This window comes from Ursus americanus, chromosome 25, assembly GCF_024610735.1.
Source record: "Ursus americanus isolate L20-20 chromosome 25, mUrsAme1.1.p, whole genome shotgun sequence".
Lineage (NCBI taxonomy): Eukaryota > Metazoa > Chordata > Mammalia > Carnivora > Ursidae > Ursus > Ursus americanus.
In genome coordinates, this window is record NC_142151.1 from 20,961,454 (window position 1) to 20,988,927 (window position 27,474).

The window sequence follows — 27,474 nt, forward strand, 5'->3', positions numbered from 1 at the left end:
TTTCTTTTGATGGGAGCATTCAGCCTATTTACATTCAGAGTAACTATTGAAAGATATGACTTTAGTGCCATTGTATTGCCTGTTACATCCATGTTTCTACAGATTTTCTGTTTCTTTCTGGCTTATGTGACTCTTGGGGTCTCTCTTTGTTTTTCAGAATTCCCCTTAATATTTCTTGTAGGGCTGGCTTGGTGGTCGCATATTCTTTCAGTTGGCCTGTCCTGAAAGCTCTTTATTTCTCCTTCCATTCTGAATGAGAGCCTTGCTGGGTAAAGTATTCTTGGCTGTATGTTCTTTTCATTTAGTACTCTGAATATGTCTTGCCAGACCTTTCTGGCTTACCAGGTTTCTGTGGACAGGTCTGATGTTATTCTGATGGTCCTCCCTCCATATATAAGGAACCTCCTCTCCCTGGCTATTCTCAGGATTATTTCCTTTGCTGTAAAATTTGCAAGCTTCACTCTAATATGTCAGGATGTTGATCGATTTTTATTGATCTTGGGAGGGGTCATTTCTGCCTCTTGGACCTGAATGCTTGTTTCCTTCGCCAGATTAGGGAAGTTCTCAGCTGTGATTTGCTCAAATATATCTACTAGCCCTCTTTCTCTCTCCACCCCCTGAGGGATCCCAATAATTGACATTGGAATATTTCATGCCATCATTAATCTCTGCAATCCTACTCTCTTGTGCTACAAGCAGCCTATCTCTGTTTTCCTCCACTTCCTTCTTTCCATCAGCTTATCTTCTAGATCACTAATTCTCTCTTCTGCCTCATTTACCCTGGCTATTAGAGTATCCAATTTAGACTGCATCTCATTCATAGCATTATTTTTTTTTTAGTTTTACCTAATTAGATCTCATTTTTGCTCTTAGAGATTCTATATTGTCACCAATGTTTTTTTCAAGCCTGGCTATTGACTTCATGATTGCTATCCTGAATTTTATCTCTGACATTTTGCTTATATCATATCCATTAGTTCTGTGGCAGATGACATTGTCTCTGTTTCTTTTCTTTGTTGAGAGGTCCTCCCTCTAGTCATTCTGTCAAGGGATGGCTGAGTGAATGAGCAGAATCCAAAATATCAACCATGACTCAAGCAAGATGCATCCTAGCAAAATCCAGAGCAATCAGAAGCCACCACGGAAAAAATATAAAGCCAAATGAAACACAAGAATAAAATTGATAAAATTTAAAAAAAAAAATGTAAAAATGTGGTGAGTTGAAGGGGTGCTAATAATCTCTCAGTGTGACAAAGCAGGTTGTTCCTGGGTGTATATTGATCTGTGTGTTAGAGGACACTATTCCCCAAATTTACAAGGAATGTAAAACTTGTGTGCATATGTGCGTGTGTGTGTGTGTGTATACATATACATATATATGTGAAATTGAATAGTGAAAAAAGGACTGTAATAAAGTATATATCTACAAAAAAATATAGATGTGAAAAATACAAGTTAAAAAGCTGCTATAAAATATAAGTTGATATAATGAACATCTAGTTGAAATGAGAAAAAGGTAAAAAGAAAAAAAACAGAGAAAAAGCATCAGAAAAGAAAAAGAGAGTTGTATCTGAAAAATAAACAAGTCATAAGGCAACGCCTGGAGCTCACTGTACTATTTTCCCCTGGCATTGGTATTTTACAGTTTTATAGGATCCAAAGGGTTATGGTCCTCTTGTTCTTGCAGCCTGTCTTGGGGGGGAGGGGCCTTCCCTGGGGTTTCTCAGGCAACCCTGCTTGGGCTGAGTTGCCCTGCCCCCTGTCAGGTGCGGGGCTCAGTGGAAACCAGATTTTTAAGCTTTTGTTCCCTGGGGGCTTTCAGTGCCTCTTCCAAGGATCAGAGCAAAAATGGCCTCACCCAAACCTCTCTCTCAGAGCAGAGAAATTACAGTCTGCTCCCTCCACTAAACCCTCCAGGACAAACAGTCTCCATTTCTGCTTGCACCAACAACAACTGCAGCCTCCCTTGTGTGTGCCCACGGTGACTCTTTCAGAGTTCATCCCAGGGGCCTGGGAGTGTCCCTGGCCTTTGTGCTTCCAAAACTGAGAGGGGCTCCTGGCTCTCACATGATGAGGTTGTGGGATATTGGTGAGGTTCAGTGGGGTGGAGTCCGGAGCTGATGACCAAGAAAGAATTCTTGAGACTCTTTGGTGCAAAATGGTCCTTTATTAAAGCCTGGGGACAGGACCCATGGGCAGAAAGAGATGTTGCCCCAGGGTTGTGAGGGGTGGCTGATTCTATACTATGGGGTTGGGGAAGGTAAGGAAAAGGAAGGTTGAGAAAGTACTTTCATATGTTAAAGAAGACTCACAGGATATGGGAGGTCTTGCCATTGTCAAATTAAGGTTGTTTTTCCCTCTGGCAAGGCATTAACATGAAGATGGTTGGGAACTTCCTGGAGGAACATCACAGATACCACCCAGGAGTGGGGAGTGCGGAGTGGGGAGAGTTTGCAGGGTTTAGGCACAGCCTTCTGTTCCCTCATCAGCCACACACCCATAGCTCCTGGATCCTATCCAGTGCTGATTTAAAGCCCTTTCCAGGCCACTAATAACTCTGCAAGTTTTTGCCTGGTTGCAGGCTCAGGCTCCTGATTTTTCAGGCTGCCCCAGAGAAGAGTGATTCTCAGCCAGCCTGGTTTGCAGTTTATGGCCATCCAAGCTGAGAGACTTTTCCTGGGCTTGCTGACTATAACCTGCTTCTTGGCTCCACTTCTTGGACACTGCCATTCCAGGAAGTCCCTTTGGCTCTGATGCTTCTCATATCCCTAGATCACAATGCTCTACCTAGAATTCTGCTTTTTCATTTCCAGAGCCCGTTTCAGAGAGGGATGTTGCTCCCTAGAGCAGATTTCTAAGGGTTCTGATTTTGTACTCTGGTGTTATATCACTTTCCAGGAGACATCTTATGGAGGCTCCCTTCCCCTTCTGTTTATCTTCCAATATCTCCCCTCAGATTCATGACTCTGCACTTCCTACCTGGCAAAAAGCGAAAAGCAGCTGCTTTATTGCTTGTAGAGATCCAGATAAATATTCTTACATCTCAGGCTGTCTTTGTGGGTCTTCAGAATGGTTTGGTAGATATCCAGCTAAATTCAGGGGACCGGTTGAAACAGGGTCCCCTATTCCTCCACCATTTTGCCTCCTCAATCCTCATTAAGTTTTTTCCAGAAAGGTTAGCTCACTAAAGCATCGATAACTGAACATGGTTTATCTGCTCTAGCTTCTTATTGCAGAGAAAATGAAGATACTCAGGTCTGTTGGTGAACATGCTTTATGCTTTATTAAAAGATTGTACTATGGAGAAGCATAATTCTAGAAATAATGAAATGTATTCATAGATTTCTGATCTAAACAATTCTACTGTAAGAGACAGTTCACAATTGGTTACTGCTTACTTTTCCCTGGAGACTAAGTTTCCTAAGAGAGAAAATCTGCCAGGTGTCATTAAGACCGCTGGAAATGGTAAGGACAGCATCAGTATGTGGGAAAGTAGGAGATGTGTAAGGAAGGTGTAAGAACTGAAAATATATTTCTGCTGAGGTAAAATAAAGTAACATTGTCCAAAAATGAGACTGGTTATTTAGAGAGAGAGGCTTAACAAACTCTGAATGTATATAGAAGGTTTGTGAAGGGAAAGCTTTGGAAAATAATTTTCTGTGTGGTCTGGACTGACTGACTGAAATGAGTGAATGTTAAAATTACACTGTTGTAAGTTTGAAATTCTGCTTTTCTCTCTGTTAAGAGACAGTTTCATGGACTGGTGTGCTCTTGATAAGAAATTGTAAACAAAGTGTTGTTTTTTTTCTTTTCTTTGTCTGCCCTGAAAACCAAAGTTTCTGTTATTTGTCTTATCAGGCCTTTGATTACTTATGAGAACTAAAACGTCTCAATATAAAAGGAACTAAGTTTGTTAACAACTATAGCCCTCTGTAGAATCTCTAATTGCAAGCTTGGTTAAATAGATAACAAAAATTAAGTTTTGTAATAATCTGTAATGTTTTTTAGGTGTGTGCTTTAGAAATTTCTGAAGATTTTTTAAAAAATCTTCCTAAAATTTGAATTGTAAATGAATTTTTTTGCCTCGTTTACTTAGTATATTAAATTACATGGGAAGCATTATCAAACACAATGATGATAAGCCTTCTCAGGTTGTATTGTATGGGTATATGCTATAAATGTTCTAGAAAATACAGGAAATTTCTGAAGTTTTAATATGTCCCGGTTATTGGTCATCACTTGATATTCTTATTATTGGAATGCTGTGGGTCACAGAAAAAAAGGTTTCCTTGTCAACTGCATTGAAGTGAACTCTCATCAGATCTTAAACCATTCCATTTTTGAGACTTTTATGATTTATACTTATTCTGATGCTCTTGCAAAATGTGTTTCTTCTTCAAGGATATTCATGGAAAGGACTTTTGACAAATACAGGGTTTTGATATCTTTAAAATCATAAATCTAAACTGGGTAAGAATTTCTGGAAGTAATGGAAAAGATGCATTCAAACAGAAACAAGAATTGGTATCATGGGACCCAATGAATTGAGGAAGATCATTATAGTTTTTAGGACTCTTATTTGAAACATTGCTGGTTTTGTAATGTTGGCTCTTCCAGTTTTAATGAAACTTTCTCTTAAGAAATCTGTGACCTACAAAAACATGATAAAATATAACTTTGTGAACAATTTGAAACATTTAACTTTTCTCACAACCTGAACTCTCCAGATTCAGAAACTCGGTGAGTATTCTTTCTTTCTTTCATGGTGATGAGGTTGTGGAATATAGATGAGGTTCAGTGGGGTGGAGTCCAGAGCCAATGACCAAGAAAGAATTCTTGAGATGTCTTTGGTGCAAAATTGGTGGTTTATTAAAGCACGGGGACAGGACCCCTGGGCAGAAACTGCTGCACCAGAGTTGTGAGGGGTGGCTGATTATATACCATGAGGTTGGGGGAGGTAAGGAAAAAAGGGAGGTTGAGAAAGGACTTTCATATGTTAAAGAAGATTCACAGGATACTGGAGGCCTTGCCATTGTCAAGTTAAGGTTGTTTACCCTTCTAGAAGATATTAACAGGTAGTTCGGAGCTTCCTGGGAGAATGTTACTTTCCTCCTATCAAGTGTCCTTTTCAATGGGCTGCAGGTTTAAAAGAAATTCCATTTTATTTACATTTCCTTCTGCCTCAGCCTGCCTCCATTTTATGGAGGGGATGGTAATGTTAGGGCTCCAGGAAACTGAATTATGGGTCTCTGGAAGTTAGGCTATTGATAAGAAAGCTTCTTCCTTGTAAATCACTAGGACATGTGTAAACTGAGGGAGAATTATGGGTCTTGAAGGACTGTGATCTCTATCCGTAACCATTTGTTTTTTTTTTTTCTTTTCCTTAGTTTTAGCGCAGCCAGGAGTGCTGAGGAATGTTGCATCCAGCCCGGGGGGGGGGGCGGGGGGGGTTGCAGGATGTCAGTTTCTGCTTTGTCCTCAGCTTGCCTTCTGCTCCCTCATCAACGGTAGGTGCAGATCTCTGCATAAGGTCAGTAAGAATCTGTTCTCCTTGTAACAGGACACCATTGAAAACAGTGCTTACTTTCCAAGGCTCTGACTGGAATGTCATATTTGAGAGAGACATGCACAGACTCAGATAGGACCTGATAGCATTAAGGAACTAAGGGTTTCTTTATGAAGCCAATAAAGCCCCTTGGAAATGTTGGCCAGATCCCTTGCTTACAGAGTTCCCAGCAGCCTTACCAGGTGAGTAACGAATGTCACTTTCTGGCAGATGCAGGAAACCTCAGGATATTTGGGGAGCCTATAGATGAGGAATTCATTCAAATCTAAAATATCAAAGGCAAGTCTGATGGCAGGTATTTGACTTCACTTCTGGCCTCAAGAGGCTATTAAAAATTCAATCTAGAGATTCCTTATGAGAAGTTCCAGCAAAGCAAATTTTAAAGAATCCATAAGGTTAATCACTATTCTTGCTCAGCTTATGTAAATAATTAGGGCAACTTTGTTAACATTGGACTTGTTTTTCAAATGGAGTACTCTGGATTTGACTCTCTATGGAAAGGAGGGTGATTTGACTGAGAAAAATGCATTTTAATAAGACACTTTTGTGGATGTTTAATTCTAGTTCTGATTAACTGTTGTTGTTTTTTAAAAGATTTTATTTATTTATTTGACACAGATATAGAGACAGCCAGTGATAGAGGGAACACAAGCAGGGGGAATGGGAGAGGAAGAAGCAGGCTCCCATCAGAGGAGCCTGATGCGGGGCTTGATCCCAGAATGCCGGGATCACACCCTGAGCCGAAGGCAGATGCTTAAAGACTGAGCCACCCAGGCGCTGCTGATTAACTGTTTTTGAATATTTTTTGTTACCTAAGCTAGACAACTTGAGGTAAACTTGAGAGAATTGGCCACAATAGCTTATGTATAGAAAAATCTTCTGGCTTATTAATCTGTAGGGATAAAAACAGTACCCTATGGGCATATGATTATTTGAACAACTGAACGACAGAATGGACTCCCCAACAATTGTGCAATTCAATGATCACCTTGACCACTTCTATGTAGCCAGGATAACAAATCACTCCTTAAATGCCAGAGCATACCCCACTCCATGGTGCTAACTGTGAACTCGTGGAAGTAGTGGATGGCCCACTTTCCTGTGACTGAATAGAGGATGGACTTGGGGACCCATAATCCCAGACCATTTGCTAGTGATTCCTCATACTTAGGATACTAAGTCCGGACATCAGAAAAAGAGGGCTTCTTTACCCCTTATTCTAACCAATTTTATTTCTGTCTGTCCCTTATACCTCAGCCCCATCTATTAGGAAAGAGCGATCAGGAGGCACTTTTGCCACTTTGTTAGTGCCTATCAGAGTCTTCCTGATGTCTGACTGATGAGGTACAGGTGACTATAAGTGAGGTTCAGTGGGGTGGAGTCCGGAGCCGACGACCAAGAAAGAATTCTTGAGGCGTCTTTGGTGCAAAATGGTGGTTTATTAAAGCACGGGGACAGGACCCGTGGGCAGAAAGAGCTGCTGCCCCGGGGTTGTGAGGAATGGCCTATTTTATACCCTCAAGTGGGGAGGGGGTTAGGGATAGTGTAAGTCTCTAAGGAATTCTGGAAGCAAGGTTTCCAGGACCTTGAGGGGGCTAGCTGTTGTTGGGAAAAGGTCATTTATTACTGTCTAGTAATACCTTAGTCATGAGACCCTTCAGATGTATATGGGTGGGCCATATGCTTGGGGGATGATTGCCAATACGTATCTTGGGGGGTTAGAGATAAAGGAAGTTTCCAAAGGAATTTTTATACATTAAAGTAGACTTACAGGATCTTGGTGGAGGGGAGGGACTCAGCCTAGGACTGCCTTTTGCCCTTAGCAAAGTATTAACATCAAGGCAGCTGAGTTCCTAGAGGAATGTCACCATGCCTGTTTCAAGGACTTGTCAATGGGCTGTAGGTAGTAAGGACTGTTTCTTTGTCCTTTAGGGCAGCCAGGAATGTCACATACATCCCATGGAGGGGGGGGGGGGTTGCAGGGTGTCAGCTTCTGCTTTGTCCTCAGCTTGCCTTCGGTTCCCTCATCATGACCACATTGCTTCATGCTATGTCCCAAGGCCACTTCCTCAAAGATGCTGCCCTTAAAACTCATCTTCCCATCCCTTCAAGGTTGGAATCATAGATAAAGAAGATTGAGAGGAAAAGAGAAGTGAAATGACTCAGAAAGGAGGCTGGAAGAACTGACCAGGCAGGGGGTGGAGAGGAGTGACAAGGAGGGGAGGGAGGGAGAGGTTTCAGGGGGAGAACAAAAGACAGAAGAAGCAAGAGAAGAGGGAGTGAAATGTGTAGAACATTATCACCAACTTCAGCAGGTGGTTATAGAACAAAACAGAGCTGGTGAGGAGAGAAAAGAGGAAGAAGGGAGAGGAATGGGGAGGGAGGCAGACAGCTTTTCTATAGGAAAACAACATGAGCTCAGGTGTGAGGGAGAAATCCCCAACACATGCTGCTTTGCTGTGGCAGAGCCTGTTCTGGAATGGACTTGACACTGAAAGACATTCCCCTAAAAGAGATGTGTCACGGGAGTATCAGCTCCAGGGAGACTTGATAGGATAAACTCACAGGATGTGGAATGGAGCATCAGGGAAGTTATTAGCAATCCATTTTCTATCTTCAATCACTCAGAGTGTGGTTGAAAAGGAATAATGCATGAAAGCAAAGCAGTTAATGGAGACCATGATTCTGACTGATTTCCTCTTCTCTTTCATCCATAATCCGGTGAACCCAGAGAGATAATTGGAACCTCTTCCTTCCTGTATCTCCCATCCTCTCTTCCTCCACCTTTTGAACAAAGCTTCTAGAGAAAATCTGCCCATATTCACCCACATCAGTGTCACTCTGGCACCAGCATGTGCCCGGGCCTGCCCTGAGCTGCAAGCCCTATACTGTCTGCCTCAGAAGGGAGCCAGTAATGCTGCTGCCCACTGAGGGAGAGATTCCAGAAAGGACCTTCAGCTAGGAACTAGAGTATTAGAACAGCTTACAGGTTATTAACTCTGCCTGGATATAAATCTGGGCTCCCTGGGTTTAGGAGTCAGCTTCTCCATTCCCCTGCCTCCAAGAATGTTCTGGTCTAACTCTTCCTTTTCCTCTTCCAAGCAATGTTCCTTCTTTTCCACCTCACTTCCCTGTATCCAGAGTATGAAGACCCTGGTCAGATCTAAATGTCACTTCAGCTCATCCCAGGTGCTGACCCTAGTGCAGATGTTAGAAGATATACCTCCTGCTTCAGGCACAGCAAGTGGCCCAGCTTGGACAAGAGCTTGGCTGTCTGACTTCAAGGGCTCTGTTGGTATCACAACTCCAAAGTGCCTTTCCATCTCTGAGGATCAGAAGTGTGTCTTGTGCATGCCCTGAGCAGCGAGTAGGAAGCATAGCTCTTTCTCCTGCCACAGGTATCTCTTAAAATGAAGCAGTGTGAGTCCTCTAGGCACAATTCTGGACTATGAAGCAGAGAGGCAGCGTTCCCCTTGAAGCAGAAGTACAGCCTTCACTGTGTGCAGGACACCACTTGCAGAGAAGCTGGTACAAACGGGGTGGGGAAAGGCTGAAGAGAGGTGTGGGTTACAACTTTTTTAGAGGAATTTATGGTTACCTAAGTAAGACATTCTTAACAGTCTGAAGTGTCCTTCAACACAACCAAGGAGGGCAGAGCCTTCATGAGAAAGGGAACCATTATTCTTGAGCTAGAAACCAAAACGTGTTATCCCAACAAGAAGCAGAGTTGGGAAAGGGTTAGTGGGTATGAAAGTGCCAGGTATCAGTCTCTGATTCCTCTTAACCACTCCCAAGTCTTTCTTAATGGGATCCCTGCTCTACAAGAGACAGAAACTAATGCTACCAAGTTGTGCCAGGACAAGGGGGCAGAAAAGTAGTCAAAGGAAGACCCTGGTAATGGATGAGCTAGCTGAGGCTGCTGAATACTGGTGGACTGCCTGCTCCTCACAGCCTGGGTTGTCTTCGGCCTTGGAGCAAGGATCAAGGAATGATCAGGCCTGGGGACTGTCTCTAAAGTCACCCAGGAGATATCTTCCCCTTCCACAAAGCCAGAAACCCTGACCAGTTCCGCCAAGAAGTTCAGAGCCCAGAACCCACTGAAACTGAAGTGGGAGGTGAGAAGGTGTCTCTGTAACAGCAATTAGCCTCTGTCGTTGTGTGCTTCTGTCTCCATCTCTTCCCCAGCTCCTCACATCCTGGGGCTTTATTTCAGAGGCCTCTACATTGATCTGTCTCCATGTCTCTCAAGATTAAAACTCTTAACTCCTGTTTTGCTTGCAGACTCCTAGGCTGGAGAAGAGGGGACAGGTCCATCCTGAGGCAAAGGGAGAGCCCTGACTCTCTTCTTCCCAAAGCAGGGGGTGATTGGGAATTTAGACCATAGAAGGAACCAATCCTAAATTTGGGTTGACAAACACGCCCCCTGGTGGGATGGCTGTTCTTCTCATTATGTTACTGATTTTAATATTATTGCTCTTCAGATTAGAAATTGAATTAACTCATAATCATAGTAGGGAAAATACATGATAATGACCATAAAGGCCTTTCTTTACCTCCCTATCTAAAGAACATTCTCTGTTATTCCGTATCATAAGACCCTGTTTATTTTCCTTCGGCACGCCAAAGACCATGGTGACCATGATGCGAGTGTATCTGCCGGTATGGATCCTGGCATTTGTTTCTTGGCTTATTGTCTATTTCCCAGGAGGAAAAGCTCTATATTTGAATGAGAGAAAGAATGAACGATGAATACATATATTATATGGGAATAAATCTACTGGTGGGATAAACATTTCCTAGTAATGTGATCTATACCTGAAAGTATCATGTGTAGACCCACATTAAAAATAATATCCTTAATCAATATTCATAATGGCCCTATTCTACATCTCTACCTATGGCCTCTTCCCCTACCACTGTATACCACTCATAAGAGTTATTTATCAACTCTTTAGTTCAGTGTTAAGCCCTGTGAGGAGAATATAAGTATGTGCAGGGCCCAGCCTCCCCATCGCAGAAGTGCACAGGGGAGTAAGGGAGAAAGGGAAGACACAGGGTAACTGCTACTGAAAACTGTGCAAAGAGGCAGCTTTGGGAGTGGGAGGATGAGGACTGGCAGCAGAGTGCTCCAGGTGGTTAGCTCTGCTCCTTCCTGCTCCTGGAGGCCTGACAGTCCACAACAGCCCTGGAGCTGGGATTTCCTCTGGGGAAGAAGCCTCAGCCTGGGGTGGGTAGCCCTCTTGTGACTCCAGACTTGTTGGAGGCAAAGAGCCAGGGCTAAGGAAGGCCACTTGGAGTAGGGGAAGCAGAGTGCATGTGGGAAGAGCCCCTGGCCTGGCCAGGGCAGGGGAGGGGGCTGGGTGGCCAGGGACATGTCATGAAAATGACAAGAAATAACAAGTGCTGGCAAGGATGTATTAAAAAAGGAATCCTTGTACATTGTTGGTGGGAATGCAAATTGATGCAGCCACTGTGGAAAAACAGTATGGAAGTTCCTCAACAAATTCAAAATAGAATTTCTGTATGATCCAGTAATTCCACTACTGAGTATTTACCCAAAGAAAACAAAAACACTTTGTCTAAGTTCTTTAATTATAATTGTTTAAAGGCAGCAAGCAGCTACAGACACAATTGAAAAGTAGACAAGTAAAAAGAAAACCCAACAATAAAAACATCCTTCATTCTACAATAAATACAGAGCTCTAGGGGTGCCTGGGTGGCTCAGTCAGTTAAGTGTCTGCCTTCAGCTCAGGTCATGATCCTGGGGTCCTGGGATCCAGCCCCGCATGGGGCTCCCTCCTCATCAGGGAGCCTGCTTCTTTCTCCTTCTCCCTCTGCCTTACCCCTGCTAGTGTGACCTCTCTCTCTCTCTGTAAATAAATGAATAAAATCTTGAAAATAAAAAATAAAACAAATAACTAGAGAGTTCTATTAGCTTCCCCCCACCAACATTCCATGGAAGGCCTAGCTTTTTATATCCTCAAGATTACTCTTCATTATTCTGCAGGGGACTAGACTACATTCAGGTGTGAGGATGTCAAACCAATTATGTACTAGCACTGCTGAGTTCAAAGTCTACAGTTTGGGCTCCAACTTCAGTGGAGTTAAGCAAACTGTGCTGGATCCCATAGCCAAAATAGATAACAAACCCAATCAGCATCCAGACACCAACTCCAGCCCAGGTGAAACCTGTCAACTGCATCATAAGGCAAATATTCATAAGGATGCTTAGGAGTGGGAGGAGAGGCAGAGCAGGGACCTTAAAGGGAAGGGGAGTGGAGCTCTGTGGCTGTCTCCAGATGACCCCAGTGAGCCCAGTGATGAGCACCAGGAGCAGCACGACCACTGTGATGGGACCTGGGTCTCCAGAAAGCAGACCTGGCCAGCTGTACTGATGGCCAAGAACGTACAGTCCACTCCTTCCCTTTACCCACCTAGGCCCACAGGGGCACTGTGAACAGAGAGGAAGAGGGAAAAGGGGGCAGCACCTTCATAACCACCTGCAAGAAGCAGAGGACCAGGCTGTCTGGGAAGGAAACACTGGAGAAATGGGGGCAGCAGCCAACCCAGGGTCCATGACTGAGATGGGAGAGGAGCCAGGAAGGTGGTTTTGTGAATTCTGACATTCAGTAAACCTCGCCTAAAGCAATCAGGCAAATATTCTCTGCAGTTATGTCCACAGTTATGAGAGTGATGGATAGGGAGAAAAGAAAGAAGTCACCTAGCTCAGTAGCTCACAACCTAAACAGTTCCTTCTGCCTCCTCCCTCTCTGGGTTCCAGGAGAGAAGTTGAGCTCACTTCTGCAGACAGTCTCCTCACTGGCCACACTGTGCTCTCTACACACCCCGTGCCATCTGGGATGTCAGCTGCCAGCCTCCTGGAGACCCTGCACTGCTCTATGAGCTTGTATCAAAACAGTCACTTGTTACTGTCTGTTAATTTTTCACAAGGAGTTTTTAACTTGCTCAAATCATTGTCTAAATATGCCAAATATATTTTCCTAATAAAGGAGCTGACATGTGGTTCCTCCTTCTGCCTACTCCGCTGCTGCTATTCAAGTGGTCTCCTCCACAAGGGGAGCAAGGCTGTGGATGAACAATTCACAGCAATGCCCAGGAAAGAGTAGTGGAGACAGAGAGAACAAAGTCATGCAGCTTCCACTCTCCTCCCTACTCAGGCTTTGGTTTTGAGAGAATTTTAGGAAATGTTGTCAGTTTTTTTTTTTTAAAGTCAGAAAGATTGGGGCACCTGGGTGGCTCAATTGGTTAAGCATCTCCTTCAGCTCAGGTCATGATCTCAGGGTCCTGGGATTGAGCCCCGCATCAGGCTCCCTGCTCAGTAGGAGGTGTGCTTCTCCCTCTCCGTCTGTCCCTGCCTTCACTCATGCTTTCTCTCTCTCTCAAATAAATAAATAAATAAATAAATAAATAAATAAAATCTTTGAAAAAAATAAAGTCAAAAAAGACCAAGTCATATTTGAAAAGTCTTCTCTATACATTATCAAATCCCTCGGGTTGTGGGTCAGCCCTTCTGTCTACAAATCCATCTAGACTCCTTATTTGCCACTCACCAGTTCCAGTATTATGATTTACCAACAAGCACATGAGATAGTTAAGGAGGGTCCATTTTTAACTCACGGAAGCTTTCTAAACTATAAATGTGATTGAGATGTCCCCCACCTACCCCAGGCTTCAAACCCTTCAGAGGTTCCCCAAGGCCCTTCCTTTGTAGTCCTTCCTTCCTTCAAAATCTGACCTGTGCTTATTCCTCCAGCCTCATCCCCTGCCCAGTTCCTGCTCCAGCTGTGAAATTCTACACTCACCCTATACCTTTTCCCTTGAAGCAGGATAAAGCTGTATATCACATCCTCCATGACAATACACTGCAGCAGATAACTGAGGTGCAAGTGCTCTCTACTCTCCTTCTGGAAGATGACACTTTCCACAAGTCTTAAAAAGACTCACTCTCTGTCTCCCAATCAGACCTATAGTTTCCCACTCTCTATTCAATCCAACTTCTCAGATTTTATTTCCAAGTCTTTCTTTTCACTGTTGTTCTACCACTTATTCCTACTATTAACCTTTGTGGCTCCTGGTTGAACAGGACAAATCTTTCCCCACACACGTACATCTTGCTGGAATTAACATCAGCCCTCACACAGACTGTCCCTTTCTGCCTAGAACATGCTCTTTCCAAACCATATTCAACATGACTCTCCTTCCAGAAGCTTCTCTGGGCACAACTACAGGTAGACACATGATCTTTCCAGAATGGTCTCCGTGTCCTCTGATCTCTCCACTATGCTTTCCTTGCCCCCTGTTCTCCCCTCATTAACCTCCAGGGGCATATTTCAATGGTCTGGAATTCACACTGAGAGAAATCCCAGTTAGGGAAGAGGGTAGGAGTAGTAGGTGGTGAGGTGGAGTCCAGGAGCAGAGCATCTGCCTGATGACACTTTCAGCTTGTCTTTTTTTCCCCAGCTGAAGTCTGAGGTACAAAGAGTTAACTGGCAGCCAAGGAAGTACCCCAGGCTCCACAGGCCGGTTTGGCAAAGTCAGAGTCTGACACAAGAACTGAGGTCCAAGTCTCTTTCACCACATAAAGTACAAAGGAAGTAACCCAAAATGGCAGATTATTATTTGCTCTAGTGTCATCTTGATGTGGGACAACTAAACAGGAAGACAACAGAGTTTTGTTACTTCCACTGCTTTACTTTATTTGGAAAGAAGTCGCCTAATGCTTTGAGATTAGGCAACATGACACGATACTCAAACTACAATAACTACATGTAAGGCTAGCGTGCAGAAGGGAAGAGTGGGACAACAGTCAACGGACTGAATGTTGTGTAGAATAGGATTTCACTTGTTTCAAGAGCATTGGGAAGTATCCATGAATTGTCCTCATACTGTAAGCTCCCAGAGAAAATAATTTTCTGGTTTTGCTACAATTTTTCCTCTACTGTCTATAAATAACAACATAGATGGGTTCTGTGTGCTTTGGATTGGGTCTAAGGTGGGGTAATTGGATGGTTCTTCAAGTAGAAAACATAAGAAGCTTCTGAGTGAGAGAGACTGGATTCAGTCTATTAAAGATCCAATTTCAACTAAGTATAAACGAATACAAAGAAATTTCCAAATTTGAAAATTCAGGCACCACAGTGACTCTTTGTGCAAAAGAACTCAAGCAAAAGCAACATTTTTATCTCCCTAATTACCATAACCACCACCATTACCCCCAAATCATCACCTATACACTTATACACAGTGCAAGATGATGGTGGCAAATAGAGAAATCGTCTCTCTGGGAACTTAGAATTAAGGGCATTTCATGAACACCTCCCCACCTGCCAAAATAAGAAAAAAATACATGAACTGTGAACCAAGAAGGATATTCTCAATCAGAAAATAACAGTGAAGGCAAGGGAACGTCAAGATCCCAGGCAGCTTCCTAGTTGATGGAAGATAAGAGTAATAGGACCTCATTTTCCAGTGTTGGCAAGACTAGTGAGAATTTTTTGTGTACTGTGCATCAGCCTGAGAAGGCTGCATGGAAGACACAATGCACATCCTGGCATTGTATATAACAGTTTCCCAGGAAAACATCAGTTCATGCATGCTCACTTGGGCCATGATCCAATAAATAGAGCCTTTTTTAAGGCCTCCTTTCATGTCCCCCACCAAAACCACAAAACTCCAGCACACCTTGACCATCAAATCCAGTTTGCCCAACTAGACAGATCCAGTTAAATATTTGCTACAGATATTAACACAGATCTAGATATTAAAATATAATAATAATAAGTATTATTATTATTACTATCATCATCTTTGACCTTAGGAGAAAAGGAAAAGAGAGGGAAACTGCAGGAGTAATAAATGTGTAACTTCTCCCCTGGTGGAAAGAGAAGGAAAGGTCAGACAGTTTCCCTGAAAAGTTGGAAAGAAAGATGAAGTAACAAATTCAGCTCGTACAAAAGAAAATAAATATCGGGCGACCTGAGTGGCTCAGTTAATTAAGCGTCTGCCTTAGGCTCGGGTCATGATCCCAGGGTCCTGGGATTGAGCCCCAGGTCAGGCTCCCTGCTTCTCCCTCTCTCTGCCCTGCTCATTCTCTCTCTGTTTCTCGCTCCCTCTCTCTCGCTCAAATAAATAAAATCTTAAAAAATACATTAAAAAATAAAATAAAATAATAAATATCAAAACTTATCTCCCAGGAGTCTTCTGAGAACAACCTTACCAAACAGATCACTTACCAGGCATCCTCCCACCTATGATCTTAGTTTGTACTGAATTCTGTTTACATGTTACTTGGAAGAAGCCTTTGAGTCCCTTTCTAAAATAAAAACTCCTTAGGGTAGAACCTGCTTCATGTTCTCTCCGTGAGGCTAGAAACCGTAATTCTGCAAGTACATATTACTAGGTGCAACCAAGACTTGAACTTGAAGGCAGGGCCACCCCCAAACTGCCCATTAGACCAAGAGTAAACACAGCCACCTCCTCCAACTCACCTACCCTACCACCCCCAGCACTACACCTCTCAAATCCCACCCCAGTCTGGCAGAGGTTGAATTCCAAGTCACTGAAAACCCACCCTGATGGACTAACATGCTCCACACCAACTGATGTAGACCAAGTCCATCCACACAAACGTAGCCCCAAATCTATGTAGACGTAGACCAAAACATACGTGCTTCCTTCGCACAATATCTGTGGAGTCCGTGCTACATGCAGACACCACGGTAGTATCAGTGCACCATTAGCTGGATAAACAATCAGATAGTATAGTTTTGCTAGAGGCTGTATAGACTCCGTATTATCCAGTATCATTCTGAGATAGGTGTGAACAAGGTGCATTTTCTTAGTCCCTCTGGGATAACTGCAGAGAAGACACAGTTAAATGAAATGTTCCTCAATCATGATTTGACACATTTACTGGTTTAGTTTCAGTCAGAATCTAGTTTTGGAAATTCTTTTTTTTTTTTTTTTAAGGTTTTCTTTCTTTATTTATTTTAGAGAGAGAATGCATGAGCTGGGGGAGGAGCAGAGGAAGAGGGACAAGAAGACTTTGCACTGAGTGCAGAACCTGATGCAGAACTTGATCTCAGGACCCTGAGGTCATGAGCTGAGCTGAAATTAAGAGTCAGGCACTTAACCAAATGAGCCACCCAGGTGCCCCTCCAGTTTTGAAAATTCTTAACATTTCCATCATACCAAAACAAGATGATCAAATTGATAAATCAGAAAAGCCTGAGCTTCTGCTTCTAGAGGTCTTCAGAAATTGGATGGGCTACCAGGGAAAATTAGAATGAGATTTTCCAAACAAGAATCAGAAAGACAGCTGGGAAAGCCAGAAAGGGTGTGCAATTAAGGGATTAGAAAGTGATCTGATACACTGATGTCAACAGTGAAAATCAGTTTCTTATCTATTTCCCCTTCCATTCTCTACACCATTTTCACAACTGTGAATCCTGTCAACACAGAGCACCTAATAAAAGTCCTTAGGGAAAGCAGTAGAAGGAAATCCATCTGCCTGGCCATCTTGTTTTGCAAACTACAACAGTAACATAGGATGGCTTGATCTACAATGAGCACTGATCCACATCATTTTTTCCCCAAGAAGCCTTACTAAACAGCCTTGTCCCCCACCCAAAATCCTTCCTTTACTTGTAGGCACAGAATCTGGAAATCCATCTGGTGGTCCCATCCAACACTACACTCTGTCTCCACTGTTAGACTAGCAGTTGTGAATGGTCAGAGCCCATGGCTCCTTCTTTGATGTACCTCCTCCCAATACACACCCAGAGTAATACATGGCACATAAGGTAGCTTAGGAAAGGCCAACTATCTCTCTGGTTATCTTCCTTCATATTTTTAAATGTGTCCTTCTATCCTCCCATGTAACTACTTGGCTGTCTCTCTGTCCTCACTCACCAGACTATGCTTGGTCCTCTCATAGCCTGGGGTAGCAGCTCCACACCACCATCATCTCCCTTGGAAAGTTAATTTGTTTTGCTTCATTTTGTTGTATGAAAGACACCAGATCATCTGAGTCATATGAAAGTTGTATCATGCCTCAAAGTCCTGAGCTCTTCTCCAAATATAGATCCATACAACTTGTCCACCAAGACAAACACACCTGCTCACCCCAGCTCAGGCAACGTAATCTACAACAAAGAGCCCCCCCCCCCACCACTTTTTTAGGGACACTCTTTATCCCTCTTCCTAGTTCTTTCTAATCCCTTCTGCTTTGAGATTTCTATAATAATAAAAGAAAAAAGGGAAAAGGATAAACCAAAAAAATATAGTGCAAAAATCATATTTATCAATTGGGAATATACTGGTCAAGGAAGCTGGTCTTTCCACATGATTTTGCTTAAACTAAAGTTAGAATGAATCTGCCTTCTGGAAGCTCATAACACGTATCAATTGATAATGAAGAGAAGAAGCCAAGAACTGCCAGAGGGCAAGAGAAAGACAAACTAGAAATCAACATTAGCCACATATAATCAAGAAAGCCAGTGTCATGCATGGATAAGTGTTGTCTGGGCTTCTGGTGTTGACCTACCGCCCACAGTGTACATGGTGGTGGGGAGGTGGAGGAGGGTGAAGAACAGTTTAAAATCCCAGGGGTCTTTGAACTTAAAGAGTTGCAAATATGTTTTATGATAACAGCAAACTGCCTCTTGGAGACCCAGTGTTTTAAAGACCACTAGACAGCCACACACCAGGGGAACTTGGTAATCATTCCTCCTATACCCTGACCTGGTCTATAATCAATTCCCAGCACAACATTTTTAACTTAGATAAAAAGACAGGCAGATACCTTCGGCAGCTGTAAAAAATAGATATTGAGCCTGGAGGAAGAAGCCCCTCAAATCCTCTCTAGGGATAGGGGACCACCTTATCACACTGGACCTGTTATTCTATAGCAAAGTCCATGGCGATGTCCTTACTAAGAAGATACGACAGAGAGACTTTCAGAAACTCCAGTGAGAAACGAGACAAAACATGAAGGAGACAGCAAAGCCCAATGAAAAAAATCTTCATTCATTCCAGGAATATGTCTAAACATTCTATGTGGTATTCCCTGTGAGGAGAGACAAAGATGAAGAAAGCAAGCTCTGCACCAGGTCAGAAAGGAAAGGCCATGAAGGAGGGCAGAGCAAACAGGTGGGAAGGATGCTGGAGGACAAGCACCAAGGAATAACCTCCCTTAACTCTATTTTGCTTATCAGAGCTGAGAAACTTTCTGTTCTCAAGGAGAACATATAGGCCTCCAAATCCCTCTGACCCCAGCAAACCTACCTGCCCTTCCCAAACTTGCAAGGCCTCTGCTCTGCACCCTCCAATCCAAAGTCTAGCTCTGTTGCCATGAAATGCCCTCTGCTCAACCTCCACAGGGCTTGCATAGCCATCAGTGCTCTAAGCCCAGCCTCTTTCCTCCCTGGCTCTGTCTCAGTTCTTGTCAATCTATAAATGACAAAGCACTTACCAGTGGGCTTTTTCTGCCTCAGAGGAGAAAGATCAGAGAAGAAAGTGCAAGCCAAACCCAGGGACAGGGAAGGATCTTGGCCAAGCAGAGTTAGGACTTGGAGTAGAGCTTAACTGGGCCTTCAGGGAATTGAGGCCCTTGGGAGGCGGAGCCCTTGGGGGAGGAGGGCCCATCAGGAGGTTGGGGCACTCCAGAGGAGTGCCCAGGGGAAGGGTGGGAAAGGGTAAAGGAGGTAGATTAAGCAGAATCCTGGAGGAAAGCAGCAGGTGGTCAGTGGAAAACTAGAGGGGCCCTATCTGGGTGAGGAGGTGGACTGAGGGCTTAGATGGGACTTTGCTGGAGACTTTGTTGGCAGCAAAACTACAGTTTAGAAATAAATATCTTTTACAGGGTCCTGGGTATGGAGGACATCCTATTTGGCGGAAGGAGAGTATGGGGAGCCAGGTGGAGCCCAGCTTGCGGAGATTTGGAGGCCAGTCCTAGATCCAGCTACAGAGCCCACTCAGCATCCTTTAAACAAAGATAGAAGCACCTCACACAACAGCCACCTCTCCCAGAATCTTCTAAAGGTTCTTCTACCACCACCAACCAACCCCACCCCTTCACCCCAGTTTCCTGTCATTCCAGAAATAAAGGGAACTGGTTCAAGCTTCACCAGAAGGGATTTCCTGAGACAGTCACTCATCATTCATAGCATTCTAACTGAATGTGTATTAAGCCTTGTGCTGGAGGAAGTAACGAGAAAGATACAGTCCCTGCCTGCAGAGCATCCTGCTTTAGACAATCATAACGTAGCATTTCCAAGACCCTGAAACAGTGACCAAAGGAAGGGGCCTTCTCCTTCCCAAAATGTTAATCTTCAAACAGAAGCAAGACTTCTCAGATATGGAGAAGCTGGGACCTACTTAGAGATGTAGGGAAGAATAGACAATGATGGGCCCAAAAAGCCATGGGTCTCAAGGAAAAGGGGCACCACTGCCTCTACTTGAGTGTGCTGATGGTCATCTAAATCCTCAATTAGGTTCCTTAGAGACAGGGGTGGAGGTGGAGGGAGGGGAGAGAAGAGTAGCAACAGGTCCCTAAAGGGACAGAGTCTATACTAACTATACTAAAACAGAGCATTGCACTTGGAGCAGAAAGAATTGCCCCAGGTCTCAGGAAGAACCTCCACCTAAGGAAAACCTACAAATCACACTGACGCTGCCCTGACCCATCTCCAGAAGGCATGGACCAAGGGCACTAACTGAGCACCTCCTGTGTTCCAGGTGCTATGCTGGGTAGGGGATGAGTGACCAGCCAAGACTGCAGAGCCAGAATTCCTACAGGCAAAGAGACAGGCAGGGTTGGCAGGATGGCTGTCATGACAGAACAGCAGGGGAGGGACATCAGTGTTTGATCTGTGTCTGTTCCAACAGGCCTAGGCTGTCTGCCCTGCCTCAAGCTGGGACTTCCCCAGATGTGCATCTGCTTGAGGGCAAGAAGGGCAGGTACAGAGGAGGGTCTGTCTATCCTTGCATCTGGTCCCAAAAGCAATCCCTTCCCTTTTCTCCCTGTGCTATTCACTGCCCACTGGGTAGAGGTTGGGAGGTGGGAAAAATACCAGGGCCCCCAGTTACCAGGTAAGAAAAAGCACGGGCCCAGGCATCATCCTTCCCTACCTGCTGGGGGACAGCAGGTATGCACAGGCACCCTAGGGGCCCCAGGGCCATGCTTTAGGCTTGGTCCAGCCTGGTGGGCCAGGGTTGAGGCACAGAGTCCTGGCCCTGCAGGCTTCCACCCATGGCCCCCTCTGAGTCCTATGGGGTCCCATCGTGGGCAAGGCCATGTTTCTCGTGTTCCCTTGCATGCTGCTGGCCCCACCTTCCGTGTCTGGACCTGAACTACTGTGTGGTGGGCTGCCCCATGATCTCCTTCCACCCACCACAGGGTCATGCCCAGAACACCCTGTAAGTCCAGCCTGAGCTCCAGATCCCCTTCTTTGCCTCCCAGGGCTGCTCCCACAGTCCATTCCAGGCGGTGCCCCCAGCCACACCCCAGCTCATTGAGGCCCTGCCCCTCCAGGTGGACTTGCTCCCCACTCTCCCTGCCGCCCAAGAGTCCTCCGCTACCAGTGCTGCCCTTGCTGCTGCACCCCAGGCCCGGCTTCCTCCGCAGTGGACAGAGCGGCTCTGAAACCCCCACTGGTGTCTGTGCATACTATACAGCCCATTCCTGTCTCTGCCGCCACCATCTCTGCAGCCACTTCTACCGTAAATGTAGTCAGAACCTCCAGGGTCACCACGGTCCTGGGTCGCATCTGCCTGGGAGAAGACAAAGATCAGGGGAACTAAATGCATGCCCTCTGCACCAAGGAGTTCCAGAACATCTACAACCTCTGGAGTCAGGAGGCCATCCACATGGGAGCCAAGGCTGGCCGGGTCCCCTGGGTACTATGGAGATGCCCACCGTGTGGCCCCTAAGCCTCCTGAGTGTCCCCAGCTGAGGTGAGCAGCAAGGGGAGGGGGAGACGTGGGTGCAGGCAGCCCACCTGCCCCAGGGGCCACAGGTGGCAGATGGCAGGTACCCGAGACTGCCTCAGGAAAGCACATCCAGGAGAAATACTGCTGGGACATGCATGGAAAGGCCTTCCACGAAGATTCCCACCCAAACCTACAGGAGCTGTGGCACTCAGAATAGGAGCCCTGCCCATGCCCAGTGTGCCAGTGCCACAAGCACGAGGACCCCGTGAGCTGCCACGTGTGTGCACAGGACAGGAGGGCACAGTGCACAGCTGCTCCCAGTGTGGCCAGAACTTCTCCCACAGGATCACCTCAACAGCCATGCTCACAGGGCACTCCTCAGACAGCCCTTCACATGTGACACATGTGAGGCATCTTGTGCTATGAAGGACCCACTGTGGGCGCACACAGTAGGACAGAGAAGGTGCAATGTCATGTGTGTGGCAAGATACCAAACGTGGCTGCTATTTCCCGCCACGTGCAGGTGCACTGCCAGGACGTCACCGTGTCTGTGAGCTCTGCAAAAATGGTACCCGTGAGTTCTGTCCTAGGACAGCAGTGGCAACAGTGGCAGTGGCACCCACCCCCCAGCTGTGGGCTCCCTCTCAGGGCAGAGGGGACGCCCATGAGCTCTCAGCCACTCCCCTCTCAGCCCTGGAGAGCTCCACCTTGGCAGCAGGGATAGTGGAAAGAGGAGGAAAGTCCCTTGCTACCCTTTCCTCTTCCCCTCTGTCTCCCCACCATCTCCTCACTACTTCCCCACCAACCAAGGAGCCTCCGAAGGAAAGGAGTGGTTGTTTCTTAGGGGAAATCACTAGGTTTTCAGGATTAGTTTTTCCTCCTCCTCACTTCTTCCTATCAGACCTGACCCCACACACATCTGTCACCCCCCTCCGTTGTACTGAAGCCCCCTGGACAGCAGGCAGGGGTGACAGAGGACAGGGGCAGCCACTGCCCTCACCCCCTCTCCTCTCTGTATCCCCTGCCCTGCCAGATCTGTGAGCTTCTCCTTGATGCTCCTTGCTCTTCTCCTCCCCCCCCCTACTGTCTGCTGCCCCTCCTTGGGGAGCTGGTGCCTTTTTTTTTTTCCAGGGGGAGGGAAGAGACAAAGGAGGGGCATCAAAGATTCTGTCTTAGAGAGGGGAAAGGTTAGATTGGAGAAGGGGCAGAAGCAGGGAAGACAACTGTAGTATATTCATAAGGTGGAGTTCTTTGGGGTCAGACCCTAAACATCATCCTACTTGAATGTCAGTCAGGGAAAACAGTAAAGGGAAGCAAAAGAAGGAACTACTAGGGCCACAGGCAGGATAAGAGAGGGAATTCTAGAGTGCCAGGATAAAGAAGGAATCCAGGGACTACAGGAGCTTCCTGGAAGTGGGGAGAAGGCAGCCACAGTCCCCCATCCCTCCTCCACCCCTGAATCAGCCCTGGCCTTTTCTTCTCATGGTACTTCCCCCAGACAGAAGCTGTGGCCCTGGCCATATCATTCCTTTTCCTATGTTCCCTGCATGTTCCCACACTTCACTCCCTCCTTAACAATATTTTCAATTAAAAAAAAAGGAGAAGAAGTGGCCCAGAGCTGGTGGGACACAGAGGATGGAGAGTTGGGGCCTTAAACCTCTCCTGGCAGAGGGGACAGAATGTGGGAACCTGGCAGATGGAGGCCATCCAGGTGATGTCACAGGGAGTGTCTGAGCCTGGGGGCAGGTGGGGTGGGAGGAGGGAATTGGGGAGAAGGCAGGAGTGTGAGCAGAAATAGGGGAAGAGGCTGTGAGACACAGAGATAAGAGAAACAGGGAGAGAGCTGGGAGGGAGGGCAAACAGGGATAAGGGGTGGGGGAGGCAGCACAGGAGACAGACAGGAGGAGATGCTATGCAGGGGAGACACGGAAAGGCTCACAGGGTGAGACTCACACAGATGTGATGGGAAAAGAGACCCTCAGACACTGAGGGAGGGACACAGGGAGGGGGACAGCCAGAAGGGAGAGCTGAGGGCAGCCCCAGTCCTGGGAAATCTCAGACCACAGAATATCTGGAATCAGAGAGACAGACAGGCCCACAGACAGACAGATGTGCTGACAGAGATGAAGGTGAAGGAGGCCAGGATGGAAGGAAGCAGACAGGGCTGCAGGGAGGAGGGGGAGGGAGCAGAGAGAGAGAGAGAAGGAGGCAGGTGTGCAGCAGGAGGGGAGCCAGGCCAGGGAGGGGGCTGCATATGGGCTCCAGGAGCCTCTTCCCTCTCACCTGACTCCTGCTGAGCCCAGGGCCCTCTCAGGAGCTGCTGCTGCTGCTGGAAGGGCCCAGAAAGCTGAGAGGATGAGGCTGCTGCCAGGGCTACTCTAGGCTCCCTCCCAGTGCCCCCCTGGGGCTCCCAGAGGCCCTGCATGGATCTGGACCCTGCCTCCCTCCCCTTCCCCCACAATGCTGCCATCCAAAGAGGCCTGAGCTCAGCCCTAATTTCTCAGGATTCATGCAGCCTGACACCCCCATGCTGGGGTGTAGGGGCCAAGGAGAAAGAGAAACTGAGGCAGGCAGTCAAGGGAGGCTGACAAGATCTGGAGAAGGTTCTGGGACAGACTGGTTAGGGATCCCATGGAGGAGAGGGAGGAGAGGGGAAGGCTTGGGACTGGGTCTGCATTGAGAGCTGAAGAAGCACCAGGCACAGTATGAGCAAAATAACACTACAGTGACTGTTCATTAACTTGGGGTCAACAGTGTAGACACATTCTGAGCAGTCAAGATCAATGCCTTTAAGCAGCCCCTCACTAAAGGGCCCCAGAAGTATACATATGGAACCCACAAAGGGAGAAACTGAGGCAGAGAATAACGTTCTTGAGGCCAGTGTACATGCTTGAATCTCCATTTTAAGGGACCGGTGATGAAGCATCCATCCAAGGGTGTGAAGACCTAAGACGTAGCATGGCAGCTGGGCCCTGCTTTCCCCCAGGCTTTCTTGATGTTCTGCAAAGACCAGCTCCTTCAGCTCCTCTCAGGGCCAGGGGAGACCCCTAGAACATTAACTCAAGCAATCGAAAGGGAAATTGTTCTCCCTGCCCCCTTCCCTGCAGCCACATTTGAAGGTCCCAGAGGCCAGGTGTGCGGTGACAGCTAGAGCCCAAGGAGTCTCTGTAGCAGCAGCAGGAGGGAGAGTGGAGAGGGAACCTTCCAGAGAAGTCCCCCAGAGAAGACCAGGGAGCAAAACCCAGGAGCTTAATCCCTCTGCCATGGGCACTTACAAAGTTCAAAATGTCCAGGGCTTTCATGTAATTAAAGCCAGGAGCTGGTAATTACATTTCTCTTCCAAGCTACTACGCATTGCTCTCCTTCTCCCCCAAGGACATGCATCTTTTAGAAACACATTGAACAAGGTGCACCTGGGTGGCTCAGTCAGTTAAGCACCTGCCTTAGGCTCAGGTCATGATTCCAGGGTCCTGGGATGAAGTCTGGCATCTGGCTCCCTGCTCAGAGAGGAGCTTGCTGTTTCCCTCCCCCCACCACCACACTTCTCCTTTTCCCTCTGCCCCTCCCTTCTGCTCCTGTGCTCTCTTGCTCTGCTCTCTCTCAAATAAATAAATATAATTCTTTTCAAAATGTAAAAAAAGAAAAAGAAAAAGAAACACATTGAACAAGATCCTGGACTTGAGAAACTGCCTACACTAGAGAAATGGACTTGATTTTAGCAATAAAATTTAGAGTACACGTTAGAAATGATTTCCTTAGAGCTATGTTGGGGAAATGTTAGGACCAGCAAAACACACAGACACACACACTTATCACACCCAAACAAGAAAGGAAAGGCCTCTCTTGACTGTTATTCCTTTGCCTGTGGGATGGACGTCCAGACGAGGGTTCCCACATCAGGGAAGAAAATGTAGTCTTTCTAAACATGAAGAAATGAATTCCCCTCTCACACTGAGCCACAGTGTTTCCTTCCCACAGTCATGACAAGCATTGTGAAGAAGGATGACACAGCCTGGAGGGAAGAGCCCACATGCAGATGCCCAGTTTGCTGTCCTGTCCCCTGGCCCCCCTCTCCTGCTGGATCTCCAGCTCTCTGCTCCTCTCACTGTCCATATTTGGGCCAGGCTGTGATCCCAATCCAAGGGGAAGGAAAGCATCCCAGGGGAGGAGAAGACAGGGCCCAGTTCTCTGGGATGTGAGAAGAGAGACACATTGATAAGAATCACTGGAAGACAAAAAGGAACAAAAGGGGGGGTCATGCAAGTTAACAGATTGTAGCCCGATCGTCCAGTGCTGAGGGACTCTGGAAAGGAGGATGGGAGCAGAGATGGAGAGCAGCAAGCAAGATCAGAGGGAAGGAAATGCAGATTGAGAGGCTGGGGGTGCTCAGGGGTAGGAGACAGGAGGCTGTTGTGCTCAGTGGGTCTGCAGAGAAGCTGAGAAGACATCAGAGATGACGGTGAGGATGGAATAAATGCCTGTTGCTCTCAGATTTATCAACCTTGTCAACGTGCACGGTTCTTCTGCATGAATCTCCTTTTCTCCTCAATAACAGGCTACAGAAGCAGGTGTTAGAGCTGCTATTTTACAGATAATGAAACTAAGGCACAAAGAAGGTAACTTTGTTAGGGAGGGGAGAGGAGGCTTTGGTTGTGAGGCTCCATGAGTGCAGGTCCTGTCTGGAGGGCAGAGTCCTGGGGGAGCTGGACTCGCAGACCCCGGGCAGCTCCCAGCACACACGGGCCCGTGACCACAGGGACAGAGGGCGGTCAGGGTGGCCACTGCAGGATGGATGCAGGTTGGCTTTTGGGCAATGCCTCCTTCCTCCCTGGGTTTGAATTTGCTCATTCACATGGTTTCTTGTGTCCTGTGGTTCAGTCCAGTCCCCATCCTCCCTGCTTGTCCACACTCATGGGCATTTCCTGTGTTCAGAGCTTAGAGCATATGTTAGGCTGAACCATATGGAATTCCTGGTAGTAAATCCTTTAGGCTCATTACAGTGTATTACTTTGGTTCTTCTCTTTTCTAAACATTTGTTTTGCCCCCAAGCTAAGGGGCCACAGGAGCAGAGTAAGGAAGGGCAGACAGTAAGAGCTCACAGTTACTGAGCGCACACTCTGAGCCGAGTTTCTGGCCTTCCCAGCACAGCGCTGATGGTCACTGCAGCCCCATGAAGGATTTCCTGGAGCCTGACAGCTATTCCCCACCTGTTACAGGTGAGTGAGTCCAGGCGGGGAGGCTGCACGGGGAGGAACAGGGCTGGGATCAAACTCAGCGCCAGACCTCCTGCTTCCCCACTGCCCACCTACCAGCAGGGAAGTCCTGGCAGAGCCTGGGAGCCAGAAGGCCATGCCTGCGGCTTGAGGACAGGGAGGGAGGGGAGGAAATAGGCTACAATGGGACTCTGTGGGGGGCAGGAGAGCCCCATGGAAGGGGGGGGAAGCCCAGGGAGCACTCCTGAAATTCATGGGAGAAAGGAGGGTATGAGCAAGAATGCGGGCAGGACCCTGAGGGAGGCTGGGAGGCTGAGGTAGCCACAGGCAAAGCGCGGGAAGGCAGGAGCACCTACAGAGGGAGGCCAGGTTGGGTGTGGACAGAGCAGAAGGGTGGTGACAGGGAGGAACCAGGCTGCTGACTCTAGAGTGCAGGGAGGGAGCGATAGCGGGAGCATGGGGAGCAAAGATAAAGTCCAGGGAAAGGATGGAGAGCAGGAGGGAGGGAGAAAGCCTGTGGAGATGTGGGCCTGAGGCACATACAGGGACCCAGGTGTACAGGCAGGAGTCAGCCCAAGATGGAGAGAAAAGAACAGCAGAAGGAACAAAAGAGGAGTCCCGTGCACCCTGGTGCAGGCACACACACGCAGGAACACACACACACACACACACACACCCTTCAAGGGAAAAGGTGAAATTATCTGGTGATTGGCTCCAGGGTCCTTAGGAGCCCCCCAACCCATA

The 27,474-nt window shown here is 46.7% G+C and overlaps 1 pseudogene across 1 annotated transcript in view; it reads right to left on the reverse strand.

The window, feature by feature from the left end:
- LOC123781731 (cationic amino acid transporter 3 pseudogene) overlaps positions 1–19,176 on the reverse strand; it is a 187,530-nt pseudogene extending 168,354 nt beyond the window's left edge. The window contains exon 1 of the transcript XR_015721623.1: positions 19,059–19,176. The product of XR_015721623.1 is annotated as a cationic amino acid transporter 3 pseudogene, transcript variant X2 (transcript). The remainder of the gene's footprint in view (positions 1–19,058) is intronic.
- Positions 19,177–27,474: the final 8,298 nt, after the last annotated feature.